Source organism: Anser anser (genome assembly GCF_964211835.1).
Source record: "Anser anser genome assembly, chromosome: 20".
Classification (NCBI taxonomy): Eukaryota; Metazoa; Chordata; class Aves; order Anseriformes; family Anatidae; genus Anser; species Anser anser.
In genome coordinates this window covers 9,756,522-9,776,947 of record NC_139741.1, presented here as the reverse complement: position 1 = coordinate 9,776,947, position 20,426 = coordinate 9,756,522, and the positions used below count along the sequence as shown (strand labels likewise).

General features: G+C 47.9%; 1 long non-coding RNA gene across 3 annotated transcripts; it reads left to right on the top strand.

The window, feature by feature from the left end:
- Window positions 1-7,822: 7,822 nt before the first annotated feature.
- LOC310884558 lies at window positions 7,823-11,836 on the top strand. Of its 3 annotated transcripts, XR_014574275.1 has the most exons (4): window positions 7,823-7,933; window positions 8,979-9,534; window positions 9,665-11,020; window positions 11,644-11,836. It is a non-coding gene; the product is annotated as an uncharacterized lncRNA (long non-coding RNA). The 3 variants fall into 3 exon arrangements; XR_014574276.1 differs by having other exon boundaries at window positions 9,665-11,836; XR_014574277.1 differs by having other exon boundaries at window positions 7,842-7,933; window positions 8,982-9,534; window positions 9,665-11,836.
- The last annotated feature ends 8,590 nt before the right edge of the window (window positions 11,837-20,426 follow it).

Genomic DNA, 20,426 nt, shown 5'->3' with positions numbered 1-20,426 from the left:
ATCTGCTGCAGCAAGGCGTGCTGGTCTAGACAGTCTCTTTAAACTATTGCCAACATTTTCCAAAAGTACGTGGTTAAAATTAGGCTCCCAAGTCCATATTTAGAAATTGAAAGGCACCGAAAGTACTAAGCACCCATCAAAACATATGGGCTCGCAAACCCGCTGGAAATCAGGTCACATGTTCGAGGCAGAGATTTCTGTGCCAAGTTTTCCCCCAAATTATGAAGGGTCTTGGTCAGACAGCACTTCCCCCCACCCCTCAGCTCCAGCCTAAAGATACATTTAGGAATCCACTTCTAGATTAGAGGAGGAGCTTTGACCTATATAGAAAACCCAGAAGCTTGAGCAGCAGAACTAATGAAAGAGGATTTCCCACATTTCTTTCCCGGGTGGATTTTCCAATACCTGGAAGGGGCGACTTATAACAGGGGCTCTCTCTCCTTTAGTTTCCCTCATGTCCACAAAACCAGCAGCACTTCAGTGTCTTCATCATGTCTGGTTAGCCTTGGCCCACGGCTTCAAAAGTCTGCTCTGGTATTTGCAAAGACACACAAGGATTGTGGGATCCTCTGATTTATAGTGTATTATAGTAAAGGTTATCTAAACCACAGCATGATACAAACTGAAGGGCTTTGTGTTGTTTATGTGTCTTCAGCTTCTCTAATTTATTAAAGGATTTTTACTAAGTAGAACTCTTTCTTTGGGATGCGTGTATGCTTACAAAGACTTGATGAATCATATACTACCAGTTGTGGTTTTTTGTCTAAGCAGTCGCTAAGCTTACAGGAATTTGATTTGTATTAATACTTGTACTGTGTTCTCCAGCTGCTTCACTGAGAAGTTTCCTTGAAACATTATAAAAGCTGAGAAAAAAAAGAAGAGATAAATCACCTTTAATAGGTAGCATATGGCCAAAAATAAAATAAAATTAAAAAAAAAAAAAAAAGCCAGAACCAAAGTCAAACTTCCTTGCCTTGTGAATTTACTTTGCAAGTTTCCTTGTTTACCAACACACCAGAAGCAGCTCACAAAGGAATTAACTCCTCACATCAGGGATGACATAAACAAACATTATTCCACCAGATTAAGACAGGAGCATTTGCAAACACCGTAGAGCGCTCAGCTGGGCACACATGGTGCCTGCAACCCCAGCACCTACCTGCGCTCTCTGCAGACAGAGGCTGCACCCGAAGGGTGCTAGGTTCAGAGGAGCAGCAGCAGCAATTAATTTGGCAACTGAGACGGGTTTTAGCAGATGCTGGGCTCCATCCACAAGGCTAACCAGAAGAAAAATCCCATGAGTCAATGGGTTTCTTCCTCCACCAGATCTGAATTTAGGCAGATAATTAGAGTTCTAATTTATTTATTGCTCATTAGTTTTTTAAGGCTCTGATCTTGTAAACACTCATGTGGTTGTGTTTATTGCTATGGTTTCAATTGTTGCACAAAACTGTTTCAAAGTTCAATTGCTATGTTTTTCTTTCCTATGGAATCGTGTCCTATGAATATACCCCATTTAAAATTAAAATTAAGCAGTGATTAACAACTATTTCCCAAATCAAGAGGGAACAAAAAAGCCCTACTGAGGCAACACAAAGCTGTATGGCTTCTGACAAATCTGCATGTTCCACACTCCTTATCCCATTGGGGTGTCACTGGTGGAAAGAGGAAAACTCACAAAAATGTTCATTTCCTCGGAAAGGTGTGTTTTTCAATTTAAGATAGCTTTGCAGAAAATACCTTACCATCAATCTAGAATTGGTTTTCTCAGAGCATAACAAAACATACTACAGCTCATACATATACGCAAATACAAAGAGGCATAAACACAACACTTATTAAATCCTTGATTATTAATATGTTTATTTGCTAAACATCACTGGCTTCAATACAAACACACCTTGAAAATGAGCACAAAGGAGCTTTGCTGCTCTGACAGATGCCAGGAGCAGCTGCAGGACCCTCTGCAGAGCTCCTGATGCTCAGCACCCTCCTGCTCCCAGGTGAGGCTTTCTAACCCCATCCTGCACAAGGGTGAGAGATACCCCACCTCCTTTAAAACCAAGCCTGGAGCAGAGAAGGTCTCAGCAAGAAGACAGCAGGAATAGCCCTATTTGAGGCAAAGCTTCAGAGGGTGTTGTATGGTCTTGTTCTCCCTGGCAGAACTCCCATTAACTCCTGCCAGAGTTGTCTGCCTGTTCTTTCCTGAAGATAGAGCGGAGGCTTGCAGTGTCATCACTGGACAAACAAGATCCATGGCTGTTGCTTTTCTAACCCCTTTCACCTTCTCTTTTCCCTCCACTGTGACTCAAGTTGCACCTGAAGTCCACGTGGGGCAGACACTGCTCCAGTTTTTTTTGCCCTCTCATGCACTTCCTCAAGTCACTGGGCAGCGTTTGCTCTCACGTGGCAGCACACATTTCTCTGCACGCTCCGTGATTTGCATTCCTACATGGCCCTGGCTGGGCTGAGGAGCCCTGTGGTGGTGCCATTCTATTTCTGGATCTGTTGGATCCTCCCCTGGGTGTACTCCAGGCTGTTGAGCCCTTACCTGTGCACCAGGGATCGTGCACTGGTCCTTTCCCTTGGTTATCTGAAGCCACTGGATGGGAGCACTCAGCATCTGGCTTTGCCCTGTGCTCTGCCACCATCAGCAAAGGTGCAGGGAGACCCAGGGTTTGTTTGTTTTGCCTGGATGGCTGGTTCCCAGAGGTTCAGCTCCTTAGAAGAGATCAGCAGCCAGCCCTGCCCATGCTGATGTGAGGGCTGAGCTGGCTGGAGAGCTCAGCATCTATGCGCTGAAGCCTCTTGAAACCATGGGATTTTCATCTGGTACCTGAATCAGAGCCAAACTCCTTCTGCCATCTGTCCCTCAGCGCAGGAAAATGCTGCCCTTCATCTCTCCAAATGAAATTCTCCCCCCATTACACTCAGGACGTTTGCTTTTAGCTTTGACCTAACATCAGTATTTCTCCCACTCTGCCTCCACGCCCCACCAGTCAAACTGGGACTGTCACACCTTTCCTTTCACTGCACCTGGTTCCTGAGCTCTCACGGTGTGCTCAGCAACAGCATCTGCTGCTCTCAGCTCTTCTCAACACTACCGTGGTGAGAAGTGCTTTAAAACATTCCTTGACAAATTTAGATCTCTTTCCAGGGGACTCCTCAACCTGCTCCTGGGATTCATCCAGCAGAATTAATTTGTCTGTAAATTAATCCACAAAACTGCTGGTACCCCTGGGGACTTATTGATAAAATATAAAGTTGCAGATAACATCTTTGCCAATGTTCAGCAGTATCGATGCTGTTGTCTATTTTATTTTCTCTCTCATAATCTCTTCTTGTCAGTCTTTTAGGTGGAACTAGCATTTTTGTCCTAATTAGACAATTACACATTATGATGCACTAATTTGTTAACCTATGTTCACAAATCTTTTAATTACAGCAGTCGTCTTTGATGTGCTGTTATTATTCAGCTATGGCAGTAAACAATTCAACAGCTAACTGGAAAGAACTCATTATTTTCTGAGAGACATTGTCATTATTTTTCAAAGTATTCTTTTTCCCTAGAATACAGACGCAGAATAACCAAAGAAATACACAGAGAGGACGGTTACAGAAACCAAACACTTTGTTCCACCATATCAATAGCTATTATTGAAAACAGATTTTTTTTCAGCATAATGTCATCCGCACATACTGGGGACTTATCCTTCACACTTGTAACTCCCAAGGTTTGAGGCAGCCGGCGTGGTGAGGAAGGTTTGTCTGGAGGCAGCAGCAGGTACCAGGCGTGCAGCCCTGCGCCGTGCAGCCAGGTCTGTGAGCACTGTGGTTATACGGGACACAACCACACAGAAATGTTTGTGCTCATTTCTAAAGGTGCAATGAGGACTCTGTATCCTGACATCTCTTAGGTACCTTTAAGGAAGGTATTTAGCCCTTTTTGGGGGGTCCTTATCTCTTGCTCAAGTGCAACATAGCAGGGGAATCCTTTTTTTTTCAATTACTGTCCTTGAGCTGCCTTTAATCTTTGTAAGCGTTCTGTTAATATTGTCAAGCACTTCTCCCCCTCTGCTGCAGGGATGCACACCTTTGGGGTTCCCTGCTTGCGGTGATCAGTCACTTGTCTGGATTTGGCGTTCTCCCAGAGTCCGATCCTTTTGGTGATGCTGCAGATACCCCCACAGCTACATGCATGCACCCGGTGTGGCACTGAACCCAGCACACCCCATACAGCCAGGCTCAAGCCTTTCACAGCAGCACTTCCTCTGCTTCTCTCCCATAGGAAGGCAGCGTGTGCAGATTTTTTTTTAAGCTAATTAACTGTATAAAACTATCAAAACTGTGGAGGCTTGTGCTTTATCACCGAGAGCAGCGTGAAGGGGCCACTGGCCCGTTACAGAGCCAGACCCCAGGTTTTGGATGCTCAGATCTGGGAAAGATTTTCTCCTGACTTTGCACCTCTCAAAGGCACTCCAAGAGCCACTGACACCTCTTAAGGGCATAGGAAGGGGAAAGGAACGTGTAACCAGACCATCTGTTGTAACACCACAGGTCATTATAGTTTTCAATAAACTATTTTTAGCCCAGGCAGTTTACCAACACACAAGCACTGCTACACACTTTCTGCTGGAAGAAGAAAGCAATAGCCGTTATTGAGAGCTAGAAAGTAAATGGCAGAAAATAGTGTTGGGTCTCCAAAGCAAAATCAGCTACCCCTTCTTGTTGCTGGCAGATGTTTTCCTAACCTGTTGTTAAAGAGCTCTGATGATGGCGTTACGCCCTCCCCAGCAATCTCCTCCGGTGCTGAACTCTTCCTGCCCTCAGAGCACTTTCCCTAATGTGTAATCTGGGTCACCTTTGTGGCAATTTAAGGCCATTATTTGTTGCCCTACCACTTCCCTGGAAGAAAGGAGCAGAGCAGACAAGATAAGAGCAAGAAGACGGCAGCATCCACTCCGTTTCCTGGGGGGTGAGCCCGCGCTGACCTTCCTGCGGTTTCCAGCTTGTTTCATTCCTCGTGCTCTCGTTACGTACTGCCATACTCTGCTTTCCACTCCATAAAGCCCAGCGGCAAACGCGCCTTGGTGAGACGATCAACGAGAACTTGGAGGGTTCATTTTGTCGCAGTTTTAAAATGTCAGATTATTCTGCATAGCCACATTAGTACCGTTAGCTTTAATATACTCGATGCCTAATCCGCCAGGGCTTCTTTATTGACAGGCTGCATCTCTATTTGAGCTTGAATAAACTCATGCATAAAATGTTATCAGCAATGACAGCTGAAAAGAGGTCTATTGCTCTTTAAATTTTTGATGGGAGGCAAGCATTCTGTCATTTGTGATAGCATTATATGTAATCCAACACAACAACTTGATAGTCTGATAGAACAACATTCCAGCTTCCCCACTACCATTGTAAAGGGATGCTGTGTACAAGCTGCTGCTAGACGCACTAATATCAGCACTGGCAGCTGGAAAAGGAGTCATGCTTCTCTCCTTACATTTCTAGCAAACACCCCTTTCCTTTATTGATTCTTCTTGGGGGTGGACATCTTCTTTATCTGCCCCAAATTCCTGATGAAACTGGGCTGGTTTGTGAACTCATTATAAGATAATGGTGCATGTGACTCCTGCATTTTGGTGCTGTGCACTTGTGCTGCACCCTGAGCCATGGGGCAGAGGCTCTGCCAAGCCTTTGCTCTCTGCACACTGCGATCCCAGTCGTGTTAAGAAGTGTGACGTGCTAGTACAGAAGCCAAATATTGTGACGGCTATTGGTTTATTTATTGAATTATGACTTTTTATATTGCAATAGCTTAACTGCTTGAGGTCAGGCAATTCAGAAATTAACTCCAAGTTAATTCTCATGAGAAGAAGATCAATACACGGGATAAAAGATATCCATTGGATTATGAACAGTTCATGTACTGAAGAAATATCTACTGTGCTTTTTCTTTAAGTGGCCTTGATTTTCACTCCTTTATACCTCTTCCATGCTAGTATAATTGATTTAAGTCGATGAAAATCCAGTGGAGCAATTCAGTTTAATTTAGCTGAGCTGCACCAGCATAAAACTGGAATGGCAGAGCGGACCAGCGTTAACATCACAGCTTTGGCATTAACATCAAGGGCCAGTTTCTTTTTTCACATACTCCACTGCATATAACAACAGTAGTAAGCAACCAAGTGACACTGAGAGATACCTAAAGCTATGCTCAAATGAAGGAGCACGTTTTAATATTGCACCGTATGTTGCTAAGCCAGCTGTCAGACAAAACTTACAGGCAGGTGGATGCCAGCTCTGTTCTGTGAACAGCTGAGGTGTAAGCAGTTTTAAGGCACAGACCTGCGGAGGAGGCTGCACTTCACCTGATCTCTGGCCATAAGGGAGCATTACGATGGCCTCACCCGACCTGTGACAGAACAGAAATCCCCAAATTTCACGTGAAAGCTCTCCCTCTTCACAGTCTGTGGATTGTGGTCCCACTGCCTTTGGAAATCAAATGCTGTTTTCCCCTGATTGCTCCTGCAGTGGGAAATGGTGGGGAGATCTGAGCTTCTGGAATCAACTGGAATTTTTCTAATAAGTTTGAGTCCAGTTACTGTGCATAAAAACAATTTTCATTTCTGTGGTGTGTTCTTTTGCAGGGCTTCCTGAGGCCTTTGCTGAGATAGGTGCTGGTTAGGTTCTTATATTGCTCTAATTCACAGTCTCTTGACAAACTTCTTGGGTCTGGAAACACAACCGTGTGAGTGATATAAGTAAATGCGTAAGTAAGTGTCAGCAGTTAATAGAGGTAAATTAATGGTTAATCAGACCACACATGCATAATTAGTTCCAGGTCCTAGGTTGAAAGTAATAAAATACTTCTGTTCTAAGAGAAAAATTGCAGTTATTAAGATAATCCCGCCGTGTTGTAACCAAACCCCTGGCTCCTCCGTACCTCTCACCAAGCCGATGGCCAGGAGCCGCGTCCACCAGCACCAGGGACCGCAGCGCTCAGCCCTGTACCCACCCTGTGCTCGGGCTGAGCCTCAGGGCTTGTCCCTCCGAAGCTCTCCTGAAAGCCTGTGATTGTGGAATAAGGGTGTTGGTGCTTGTGGTTGGAGGTTATCTCCCTGTCTTCCTGGATGCTCTCCCTGTGGGGTGAGGAGCAAGCTGTGCCCTGATGCCCATGGCTCACGGTGCCTCTGAGCAGCTCTCCTCTGGCAGCGTTTACCAAGCAGGCATCTACTGAAATCCTTTGGGCGAAGATTGCAAAAAGGGTCTTTGTGATTCTCTGAGAGCTAAATTGCTTAATTCCAGCTCAGCGAGGGCCACTACATTAAAACAATCTCTCTGTTTTAAATGTCAAGAACAAGGCCTTTTGCTGGAAGATCGATAGAAGCACGGGAAGAAGTATTTTCAGTTTTGCATCCTTCATTCATCATTATCTTCATTACTTGCTGGTTGCGAGGCTGCCCCCAGCCACGCAGGAGGGACTCTGGCTGCTGTCTCTCTTGTGTCTCCTCTGCTGCTGGAATCTGTCCCACCTCCCCCTCCAGCCTGGGTGGGACAATGGTGTGGGGAGCGGTGGCTTTGTGACAGCAGCGAGGTCTCCAGGCTGGGCAAGAGCTCCGGGGACAGGACTGTCAGGTGTCTACACCCGGGTCTGCTGGGGGAGCCCCGTGCACCAAGGTGCTCGCTAAGGGCAGACTTTTTTGGCCATAATTTGTCTTCGCTGTTGTTATTAAAATGTAAAATAGGAAATTGGAGTCGAGGAAGGAAGTCGGGAGAGCTGGATACCTGCAGTGACTCCAGCCTGGAAGCTCCCTGCCTGCTAATGAGGCATGAAGCACCACGTGGCTTTGTAATGCAGAGCTCACTACTAGATGAAGCTGGACAGCTTGCCTTCCTGGGGGAAACCAAGTGGTAACTGTGAGTTAAGGTAGGTGCCCGAGCGGGTTTAAGAAAGGAATGAAACCTGTGTTAGGGGCAAAAAAAAAAAAAAAAAGGTTAGGAAAATTCTTAATGGTGTGAAGCCTTACTCGGGCTTAAATGGCTCCCTCTCTTCGCATGCTGCTGAAGCAAATCCTCTGCTTATCACCAGCTCCAGCTATGGGGAAACTTCACTTTACAAATGGGCTGGTCCCTGTCTTCCCTAACAGCTGCCGTCTGTTCTGCTGCTGACCACGCTGGCATTTTGTATGGCGCAGAAGACACTTACTCACGATGTAACTACCTGTAACAGCAGCTGAGAGATCTGAGAGAGAGGCCAAAGATGCATATTTAACTGTGGACAGCTTTTAATAGTTCTTAAAGTGCCTTTTCAATGAGAACTTAACTCGGGAGTTCAAATAAATGGAGTAAATACTGTGATTTCATCTCTCCTAATGTGCATCCCAGCCTGGCTCGAAGAGTCTGGCTATTTCACTTCAAACGCCTTTGCATTCACGGGTTAATTTTTGAATGGTGGTGTTTTAGGTCTTATTTACACTGTATATTTTCAGTAAACACACATCAACTCCAACGATCTTAATTAGAGTCTTTGGAAAAACCCAATATGCTATAATTCTTCCGCTGAGGTCTATATGGAAAACAAGTAACATATTTCAAATGTAGTGGTAACAAACAAACAAGTGTGCATAGCCCCAGTATATCCACCCAGTATATACACACACACTTCCCTAATATGCTTGCTTAGACTTTACAATCTGTTTATTAATTCCTGAATAGACTTGATATGCCCTCTGGAAAAAATACTAAAATAATATCTCTCAATTGGCTTCACTGTTAGCATGCCTCTAATTAACTAATGTACACCTCCACTTGCTATTAGTTTCATGATTCTTAACACCAGAGTTGTTAGGTGCCAGCTATAAAAAAATTTAACAGCTCTCCCGTTACCACTTTTCTCCTAAGTACATGAAAGTGCCTTCACATATTTGACCTTTCCCTTCCCGACTCCCACATTTTAACCCTTCTTTCCCAAGAAGCAGCCAAGCATCTGCTGCCTGCTGAAGACGCAGCATCCCTGAGGCTCAGCACAGGGCTTGTACCCCCCAGCGTGGCTCTGAGGATGTAGCCCCCGACTGCTGCCCCCTGAGGAGAAAAGCCCTGCTTGTGTAACCCACAGAAAAGACCACCGCGCTTCTCAAATGAGAGATGTGATGGCAGGAGCTGTCAGTCAGGTGTTAAAATATCCATCCCCCTTCCTCTCCAAATGCACCAGTAACTCCTTGGCCAGCCCACAGCCTAACACCCACTAATCACCAGGAAGGCAAGAGCAAATCCACGGGATTATTTTCCTTTTTCAAGGTAAGCAGGATAATGTACTCAGCTGGAGGCTGGCCACGAGGCTGACAAATCTGCCGCACAAGCCGCACCCAGCAATTAAAGAGAACATCCCTGTCAGATGGGATCAGTTCAATCACCACTATCGCAGTGACCCTCCGGCCCAGCGCTGAACTAGTGGCCAGAAAAATGACTTGGAGGGAAGGATGCCCTGTCCTGAGCAGCTCCTCCTGGACACCACGCCTGCATCTGGAGGTAGGTGAGCCAGGCACTGCCAAGGCTGTAACAGCTTGGGCTGGCTGGTGGAGCTGGCTGAGACTACACGCCGGAGGGGCATGGCTTTGGGCCACCATCATTACATACATTTTCCTCTTATAATTCACAGATGATGAAAATTCTGATTTTTACCCATTCATTCAAGAAAGAAAATCTTTCCTGTCCAAGCAGAAAGCACAGGCAGAGCCATTTCCACTGACCTCTGATGCTGTGAGCATACTGCATGCCATTGGCAATTTTTGTCCATTTGCAAAACAAAGCCCTAAATCCATCACGGTGCACGCCAAAGGAACTGGTCAGTGCAAGAACTGCCCCACAGGGTTGTGCTAACTGGCTGCCTTGCTCAGGACCCTGCCTGGTGGGAGATGCTCGGAGCAGAGCAAGGGGAAGGTGCAGCACGGGCTCTTCTTTTACCCCCCGGTATCGCTGCACGGTGTATGGCATTTTTTGGCCAGACACGTTCTGCAGCAGCTAATAGACCACTGGATGTATCTTGCCTCTTTGGGACATCCTGCATAACATCCCACAGCAGCCTGTTGCAGCTCAACAACGCAGGTGTGAAAAAACACCTCCTCCTGTGACAGTGTTACTTCATCAGTGACAAAGCCTGGCAGGAGCTGAAATCCCTGGAAATGAGATCTTTGAGGCCTTTTGCCAGGAAACTGGCACCTGAGGGCTACATCCATCTACCTCTGGGAGCAGTCCCTGATCCTCTGGTCAAAGGTTGGGAATGGCTCCCACCTGCTTGGTGCAAAGCCAGCTGTCCTGGGAGTTACCAACAGATCCTCCCCCAGCCCTGTGGAGTGTCTCTGAGGCCTTAAAACATAATTCTCTGCTTTTTTTCCACTGCCTAAGACAAGGGGAGTCTGGTACCTGGTGTGACGCTGGATGTGCCTGCTGTCCTTGTGTGGGAGGGCTCAGCAGCGTGCGAGAGGCTGGGCTGGCACCACGCTGTCTGTGCCACTTCACGGGGCTGCTCCCCATGGCAAATCCTCCTCAGCATCGCCCCTGGCTTTGTGTCAGAGCTCTGTGTCCCCAGAGCTGAGCCAAGGCACAGGCACATGCACGCAGAGTGTGGACGATCGAGGGACCAGCACTGATACGCAAACCGGGCTGCGAAGATGCTCAGCATCACAGACCCACCCAGGAGTGTCCATTGTGACACCTCAGGAGTCACTGGAACATTAGAGGGACGCCACACCTGCTGGGGAAAGCACCCATAAGTAGCAGCCCCCTGTGACAGCCAGGAGGTGTAACTGGCTGCAAGCAATAGCACATGAAACAGGCAGACAGGTGTCACCAACCCAGCACAGCACGAAGCCAAATCCGGCCATTCAACAGTCAGGATTTAAGGCCAAAGCAACAGCCTCAGAGGGAAGTTGGCTCTCCCCATTCGAAGCCACTTCCTGACGTAGGCTTTGGATGAAGGCCTTGGCACGTGTGCCTGCGTTGCTGCTATCCACAGGTGAGAAGTGTGCCTAATGGGGGAGAAGAGTAATCTCATTTGATATGACACGATATTAGCAACAGCTTATTCCTGTGACTGCTCAGAGGGCTGGGCAGGTTGCATGGTTTTTTCATGGTATGTATTAAGCCCAAAGTAAACAACTAAAGCAGCAAACGTTACCGGGGAAAGGCCGACAGGGAGCAGGGAGAGCAGCAGGAAGAGTAGGAGAACACAGAGATGGGGGTGGCAGGTGCCAGGAGGCTGGCACACAAATGGAAAACCCTGGGGAAAAGAAAGAGGCAAAGAGGACAAGGAGAGGAAAAGGATGAGTGGGCAACAGCAGGGCCTGGTTATCCCAGCATGAAGGACAGGCGTCGTGCAGGGTCACAGAACCGCAGTCATGGCCTGGCTGAGGTTAGGAGGCACCTCTGGAGGTCCCTGCTCCAGGCCCTGCTCCAGCAGGCCCACGTGGAGCAGGCTGCCCAGGGCCCCTCTGCTTCGGGCCTTTGCTGCCCTGGGTGCTGCGGCCTAGTCCTGCTCCCCTTCAGCACCCACTGCCTGCGCTCGGCCTGGAGCGAGCCGCCTTGCTTCACCCCACCCCCTCCCACAGCCATTTTTATTCTGTTGTGTTTCTTTACAAGGGACTTTCAGTGAATATACAGCTGCTCTGTAGAGCTGAATTGATTGAAGCCCTTACGAGCAGATCTGCAGCCGGTCACCACTGGCTTTCTGAGACACGAGCTTGTTGTTCGGCGTTTCGTCCCGTAGTGCCAGCACCGGTGGCAGGCAGATGGGATATGAGCAGCAGGCCCCTCCACAGCAGGACGCCTCTGCTCTCACAGATTCACAGATTCACAGATTTCTCTAGGTTGGAAGAGACCTCAAGATCATCGAGTCCAACCTCCGACCTAACACTAAGTACTCCACTAAACCATATCCCTAAGCTCTACATCTAAACGTCTTTTAAAGACCTCCAGGGATGGTGACTCCACCACCTCCCTGGGCAGCCCGTTCCAATGCTTAATAACCCTTTCGGTAAAGAAGTACTTCCTAACATCCAACCTAAAACTCCCCTGTCGCAACTTTAGCCCATTCCCCCTCGTCCTGTCACTAGGCACGTGGGAGAATAGACCAAAACCTTGGGTCACCAAACCTTGCGCCCTGGAGGCTGAACCAGCTCCGGAGGATTCCCCTGATCAGGCCTTAAAAAGATGACCCCAGTGCAGAAGAGGAACAGCCGCCGCGCTTGGGTCCACAGACTTGCCTTGTTCCTGCTGTCAGCACACACCAGCTACGCTGTCATTTAGCAAAATAGATCAATAATTAGCTGCTACTGCTTAAAAGCAGTTAAAAAGCACATTATTTGTGGTTTATTACTTACAGTTAGTAATATAATAAAATTAAAATAACATAAACTAGTGATGTGGATGTCTTGGGAGCTGAAATTACACAGACGAGAATTGACTTTGCACATTAAAGGACTCCAAGGAGTGGGAAATGTTGTTTTTCTGTCCTCAAGTGAGCAAGAGAGCAGGAGACCTCGTGGGCTGCTCTTGCCACAGGGACATCACGAGTCTTCTGCCCAGAGCACGCTGGCAAGTTACCTGTGATGCTGATGGGCTGCCAGTGATGGAGCAGCACCATTTGTGGATTGCCTGCCTATGGGTTAAGTTCTGTAGAGAACCAAAATGAACTGCTGTGTCACAGGGAGCAGCCAAATAAACCAAATCCCAGCCAGGCCTGGCATTCCCCAAGGACAAGGGAAGTCTCTCATTCCCTTTCCCCAAAAGTTCTGCCCTTGCTCAGACATCTCTGACTGCTGAATCCTGTGCAGAAGTTGGAAAATATCTTGGTTTTCCTTGTTTAAGAAGGTGAGATTTGCTTTGTCCACAAGGGAGACCCCCCATCTCCTTCGCCACCATCTCTGTCTCCCTTCAGGCTGGCCCTGTGGTCAATGGACCCCTTCTGCAGACGGATTTATTTATGTTTTTTGCTGTTTGCCTCCATCCCTAGCTGTAAAAGTTGGGTTTGTTTTTTTCCTGTGTCACCTGCAAGCTCACAAATAAAAACCCATGCAGCAGTTTCTACCCACTCTTTGGGCATGCAGAGGTCAGCCACAGCTTTGGTTCCCATTCTTAAAGCACACTGAACACGTGTTATGGAAGTGATAAGCATCAAGGAAATGCTTTATAAAAAAACGTTGGTTACTGGTGTGCAATTTCAGGGAAAAAAGCTTTTTTTCCTCCCTGATGTCAGGGATATCAGAAGAGGAACAGACCAATTAGGGCTATGGCCTGGGCCATTCCCTCAAGGTTTTGTGCAGGGTAGCATATGACAAGAAAGCAGCACCGTTTTGTATTCATCTGTACTTGTGTGGAAATATTAGGGAAGTAACTCCTTGTGGAGGAGCAGTCCCCACATGACCCATCTGGGATACAAAGGCATGTGGAAGGCCCTGAGCTCCTGGTCCTTGTTGTGATGCTTCTCTCCAGCCATCACACGCCCTCGCTGTGGCATCTTGCCAAAATGAGTTGCTCTGAGCATATTCCTCCACCAGCATCCCACTGAAAATACCTGGGGGAATCATTCAGTGGTCCTTACAGAGCGACACCGCTGGTTTACTGTAAATTAGAGCCACAGTATCCACGGAAAGCAGAATCCATGAAGGCAAGAAGAGATGGGTGTGCTCAGACTGGATGGGGTCCCCTAAAACAAGTGAAGGTGTCAAACACAGAAAGCAGTGAGGGGGGGACATGATCCTTCCTCCTGCTGATGGTGCAACAATGAAGCGAGAAGCCTGGGATGGGTTTGGGACCTGACAGCCACAGCACTAAAAGAAGGATGGGGAAAATTTAGGATGGCTATGTGCATCCTAAGCCAGGTCTCTGTCTATGTGGGGCTCAGCACTGCTCTGAGCCGGTCCGTGCAGGAGCCTCCTGTGCTCCCCATCAAAATCACATCAGCTGCGCCACTCAGCAAAATGAGCTGAGCCTATCCTGGGGCAAGCAGAGCAGAAAGGCAGCATGGACCCCAAAGAGCATCAGGACTGCAGGGGGAACGTATCTGTAGGGCACAGAAAGGCTGGATTATGGTATCTATGGCTCTTTGAGGCTGATCTCACAGGCACATCCAGCCAGCCAGAAAGAGCCTCTAAAGCACCGCATAAACCCAAAAGGCACGAGGCAATTAAAAGCAAGACTGAGGGCATGCAGTTATTGTTCAGACACGAGAAAGCGGTGGCAGCTCCAAAGCATTGGTGCAACCCCACTTGGAGCTGCGTGGCCACGGCATGGGGCAGGGGACAGCCACAGGTCTCGTGCTGCCCGCAGCCACCAGCCCCACCTGCCTGCCACCACCTTGGCGCTTCTTGCAATGCCTCACTCCTGATGTGAGCCACAGTAGCTGCCTTCACCTTTCCAGGGGAGGTCTTGCTGGGGTTCGTGACGTGTTTTTAATTACAGGCATCAACATAAAATGCTCCTGCACATCTAGAGCAGCGTCTCGCTGCCACCCCCTTCCTCTTTCTCAGTATCAGAGGCCAAACCACAATGGGGGCAATTTTTTGTTCCCTATCTTTACAGCACTTCTTCCAGTAGCACATAAAACAAATTAGCCACTTAGGCCATTATTAGGCACTTAAGGCCTTTTGATGTTTATGATTTATAACAGCAATTTGCACTTACGTAGCATGTCTCAGCAGTGGCTAACACAGCGCTGAAGGCGCTTTGCATTTCAGCCGCGTCTTCCCTCCGCAGCTCTGGAGAACCTCACGAGGGGGGACACTCAAGGTGCTGTCCTGACGTGTGGGTCCCCAGCCCTGGGACATCTCAACATGTGGGAGCCCGGTTGTGTCTATGGGCACTGTCGAGTCCACACCCAAAAGAAATCCAGGTCTCCTTGTGTCTCCAGAGACAGAAAGCCAACAGCTAGTGAGATGCTGCAGGACTCTTTGGCTCTGGGCATGGCTTATGTGCTAGTGCAAGCAGAGGGCTGCAGTACAGAGACCCCAAAACAGCATCACCTATAGCTTTCCTTCACAGTGGATTTACAGGTTACCTGGGAAGTATTCTCCTCCTATCCAAGGATCTTTATTTTCTCCCTCATTCTTTGGCAGCTCGCTACAGCTTGCCTGAGCTCAGAGGGGGGCCCCGGGAAGGAGCTGTCACCAGCTTGGGGGGGAGGCAGATCTGAGCCCTCTCTCTGGCCCTGGCCACTTTCCCTCATGGGAGATGATTTGTTTGAGCTTCAAGTTCCTCCAGAAAAGAGATGACTGCATCCTTGCTTTTCCTTACAAGGATGCCCTCATGGGTATCAGCTTTTTCAGAGGGTTTTAAGTCTGAGGCTTTATCCAAGGGCAGAGCCAGCCTGGATTTCTGCAGAGGGTGCAAGGTGGGAGTGCAGATTTGCAGTGGGGTGGTGGGAGGGGAGAGCTGGAGCTGGGGTTGTTGCTGCTGTCATCCCCACATGAAATGCTCCACAAGTCAAGGAGAAACATCTCAGTACCTTCTCTGATGCACACCTGCTCTGCTCTTTCCTCCTGGCCACCCCTTGGCTGCCCTGGGAGTTGTTTTCCTCCTTGCATGGGCTTGGAAACAGCAGAAATAAACATGCTCTGAGCCAGTTTGCCAGGATACAGGTCTGATGGAAACTGCTTATGATGCAAACTCATTATCTGTGAACATGCCCTATTTCTTGGGGATGTTTTAGAAAATTAAACATGCTGTCAAGTCAAAAGTTTACCTTTATGCAAATCAAAATGTCAACATCTGGCAGGAGGACTCGAGGATTTTATCAGCCTGTCTGTAGCAGGGGGCTGCCTTCTATATTTTATTTTTTCCCAGACACTCGTCATCGTACGCATTCTAAGCACATCCCGAAGTAATTTTCCTAGTAAAGGCAAATGTAGAAAGCTAAGCGTTAAATGCTCTTTCAAAGCCACCAGGAATATCAGTGTTTACTTGTTTTCTGGTCTGTAACAGATGCTGGCATTCAACATTCAGAGTGCCTCCGGAAAAAGAGGAAAAAAAAAAACACACAACAAAGATTGCCATGACAAGGTTAGCAAATGACAATTATTTGTCAGTAAATCTTTCTCTCCCCTCAGCGAAGCTGCTCCATATGAGTGAGCAACGGGCGCATCGCTGCACGCGGAGGCTGGTGCTTGCTGCGGGCAGCACTCGCTTTGCGCTGCATCCTCATCCTCATCCTCATCCACATCCTCATCCTCATCCTCATCCTCAACACGGCCCCATGCCACGAGGTGTGCCCACCAAATGTGACCAGCTCCAGCAGCCTCTGGTGGGCCTGGAGGTTTAGTTTTGGGAAAACTGGTAGCAGTGGCCACCCTCCGGGATATTTTTCCCTAACACGGGCAAAAATCACACAAACATCATCAGTCCTGAATCAGCATAATGCCGATGGGTTTAAGGGAGATTTCAGAGATATCTGTGAATATCTATATTCACACGTGTATACACATGGAGGTCGCAGTGTTAAGCAGCGCAAGTGCACGGCCCCTCTGGCTGCTACCAGCACAGCTTGCTGGTGGCTGATCCTGCGAGGCTGTGACCAAGTGTGCTACACTACAAACGTATTCAAACTGGTGGGAAATGCAGAAGAAAGCATCTCTTTTGTGAAGCCTGGCAATGTACAATTAGCTCAAAGCACCACGCATATAAATAAAAAGCAATGGACATGCACATAAACAAAATCTATTGCGTGTCCTGCTTTTCGGAGTCAAGCACTATGCTGGGAAAACATTGCCTCTTCATCAAGTTTTATCTCTTGCAATCAATTCATTGGGCCAACCACGAGGCTTTAGAAAAAAGTACTCAGACTTTCCCAGGTTTTGCTGTAAGACCTGGCAGCCCTTCCCCGCAGTGCTGACACTGGGTTTGGGAGTGAGCATGGGACAATGCAGACTGGTCACAACCCTGCCACCGCTGCTGGGGACAGGGAAATGCCAGCCCCACAGTTTTTCCCAAGTCCACAGCTCAGCACAGAAGCACCATGGCACCAGCAGAAGGGAATACACCACCACAAAGGCACTGTGTTTATAGGGCATTTTGGTAGTGAAAAGTGTATTTTTTTCCCACTGTGGCTATAAATCTATAGGTAACCTTCTTTTCACTACTACGAGGAAAATGCTCCTTTATGAAAAATGGGAAGTGAGGAGCAAGCAAGCTGATGAGGGATATTATCCCTGAAGGAGGCTGGAAGACATTGGCACAGGCAGGAAACCCTTGGGCAGGTTTCAGATTTGGTTTTGCCTTTTTCAGACACAGAAATGCTCCAAATAGAGGCAAACAGGCTTTGCACACTGGGAATACACTTGTCTTACAATATGGGGTGGATCGCAGGCAACAAAGGGGGTTTTGCTAAGCTGCAGAGGGGTCAGCAGCAGCTGTTTGACTTGCTCTTCTCCAGCTGTTGCGTATCCATGTATCACCACTTCACGGGACCAGCATGCACAACATGTGGTGATGTGTAACAGGGCATATTTTTGGCTGGTTTAGCCCAGGAGGCAGAACTGAGCACACGTCATCATCAGCTTCTCCAGATGTTCCTGTGGCTTCTCTAGCTTTGATGGTTATTAATGATAATGGGTCATATTCTGGCTGCTTTCAAAACCTCCAGGCAAGATCTGGGCTTGGCTCTGCCGAGGGCTTCCCAACCAGAAATGGGCTGCCTGCGTTATGCAGGGCTCAGACTGCGAGGGGAATTCATCCCTCATCAGTAGGTCACCATGAAGTCATCTCCACTTTCTGCTGCTAGACCCAGCACTGGAAAAACAAGGCTCAGGTCACCTTCCTCACCAGCCCCAGCCCTTTTCCTTCCCCAGACACTAGGGTCTGGATGAGATTTGTAAGATTTGCTGCTTTTTTCCAAGCCGTTAGGGTACAGTCCAGTGACAGGTTAAAATTTCTCTGCAACCACAGGAGCTGGAAGTGGGCTTTCCGCTCTGTACCAGCAAGAGTTGGTACAGTCAAGGAGTAACATGACTGCAGGCACTGAAGCTGTATGAAAAAACATTAGAAGATGTCATAGTGCTAATAAACTGCAAGAGAAGATGAGGCAGGCACTGTGACAAGCAATATCTGAAGGAATTTCCACCTCCCAGCAGCAAGCGCGTCCCAGCACTGTGCTGATCCAGATGCTGACTAATTACCATGATGGATGATTTAAGTCATGGCCAAAAGGCAAGCTCCAGAATAACCCACTGAACTCGCAGGCAGGTTTTACGGTATCTACCATAGCAGCTTTGGCAGTGAAAGCCTACCCAGGGGGCCATGGAAAAAGCCAAAAAAATCACAGAATGGCTGAGGTTGGAGGGGACCCTGGAGATCATCAGCTCCAACCCCCTGGCCAAGCAGGGTCACCCATGGCACATTGTGCAGGATGGCATCCAGGTGTTTTGAATAGCTCCAGAGAAGGACTCTACAACCTCTCTGGGCAGCCTGTCCCAGTGCTCTGTCACCCTCCCAGTAAAGAAATGATTATCCTGAATAGGTCCCTGCAGAGGCCAAAGTTCTCCTGAAATCCAGGGTTGCCAAAGCTCTCCTGAAATCCAGGGTTGCAATCCTACTTTTTGTTCTGCTTCATTCTTGCAAGATCCTGAACTCCATCATCTCACTGACCATGAGATGATGGTCAATGAGCCAAGGCTGCCCCCAACCATCACATCTCCAACACATCTTATTTGTTTATTAATACAAGGTTCAGCAACACACCTCTCCTCACTGGCACTTGTTTCAAAAAGTTATCGTCAGTGGTCTGCAGGAACCTCCTGGCCTCCTGCAATGATGCTTCCCATTGCCAAAGCACTACATCAGAGTGCACAAAGCCTGGCTGCCAGCTGCCCCTTGGGCTGGCCACAGCCAGCAGCTTGCAGAGTGTCCCTGCCGCCACAGAGCTGCTGCAAGCATCACAAATCCAGACAGAAGAGGAGGAGGATCAGCAGCCTGAGCCACAAGAGATGGCTTTGAGGAGCTGGCAGTGAGCACGGGTGCGTGTGCCAGCCTCCTTTGTCACCGCACTGCCGTTCAGGGGAGGGAGGGAAGTCAACAAAAGCTCATGGAGAGAAGAATAATCTCTGTGTGCGAAATGAAGTTTGCAGTTGCACTGGGCTAATGGCATTCAAAGGCAACTTGTTGCACCGGCACTCGAAATAGAAAGCGTGGCAGTGAGGGATTCTTAAATTTCGTCAGTGATATCGTGGCTGTCTCACTTGGAAGAGAGGTGGATAGGGCTGCTCAGGGAGAGGAGCAGGAGAAATGGAGAAGAAAAGAAGCATAAGGGAGTTTTGTTGTGCACAAATGCTGTCCCAGAATAACACCTCTTGCAAAGGAAAGGCAGCTACCCCACAGAAGCCAGTGTTCTGCTTTGTGTCAGTGTTCAAACTGGAGCCATGAGAGTTTAGATGTCTTCTAGGAATCGGACTGGGACACAGCTGAGAACACCTCTTGATTAGATGTGCTCTCTGTGGTTTGGATCTCCAAATCTGTCAGAGCCTTTCGTACACTCAGGTCCTCTGCCTCTCCATCCATATATCATAACGCTTTTAAACACAACCTTAAACGTGCAAACCTTGGCACTGTCTGCATTTCAAAAGAGTTGTGATCCATTTGTTATTCAGCTTCAAGCAAGAGGAGACTCTGTGCCATGGAGCTTAGTGCAGTTGGGTTCCTTCCTAGATTTATAATCCATGCTTTGCTTTATACTCGGGATAAACATGATACTATTTACAGCCTCATAGCAGTCCCAGTGTTCAGGGCTTCCAATTCAGCAAAGCACTTAAGCGTATGCTTAGCATCCAGACTACCACATCAAGCACACGCTTATGTTCCCCTGACTTAACAGAGATTAGCACGTGCACTGATAACTGGAAAGATTCAAGAGATTTATGCCGTTGCCTGATTGTGAGCTTATGGCTCTGCAGTGCAGGAACCAGAATCGTCCACGTGCTTCAAATTAAGCATGTGCTCAAGTTACTTGCTGAAATCAAGGCTTTATTTTGTTATTATAAAGCAGCCAGAGACACCATATCTCCATACAAGATCATCACATAGCAGGAAACCAGCCCTAGCCCCAGCAGGAGCCTGAAGGGGAGCGGGTCAGGGTGCCAGCTCCTTCCAGAGGATGCTGAATACAAAGGCTCTGTGGGAAGTGCTTCTATTCAACACATTTAATCTCTTGGGAAAAATAACTCCTCTCTGCATCTGTGCTTGAAGCTGCTTTGGACCGTCTTTTCCCCCTTTCCTTTTCCTGGTTCACTTTGCATTTTCCTGCCTATAAGCTAACATATCAGATAATTAATACATGATCACTTCTAATAGCCTTATCTTGTAATAACTCATAATATTCACATTCAAACACATTTAGACAGGCCCATGAAGACATCAGCCTTCATCGCCTGAGTATGCCA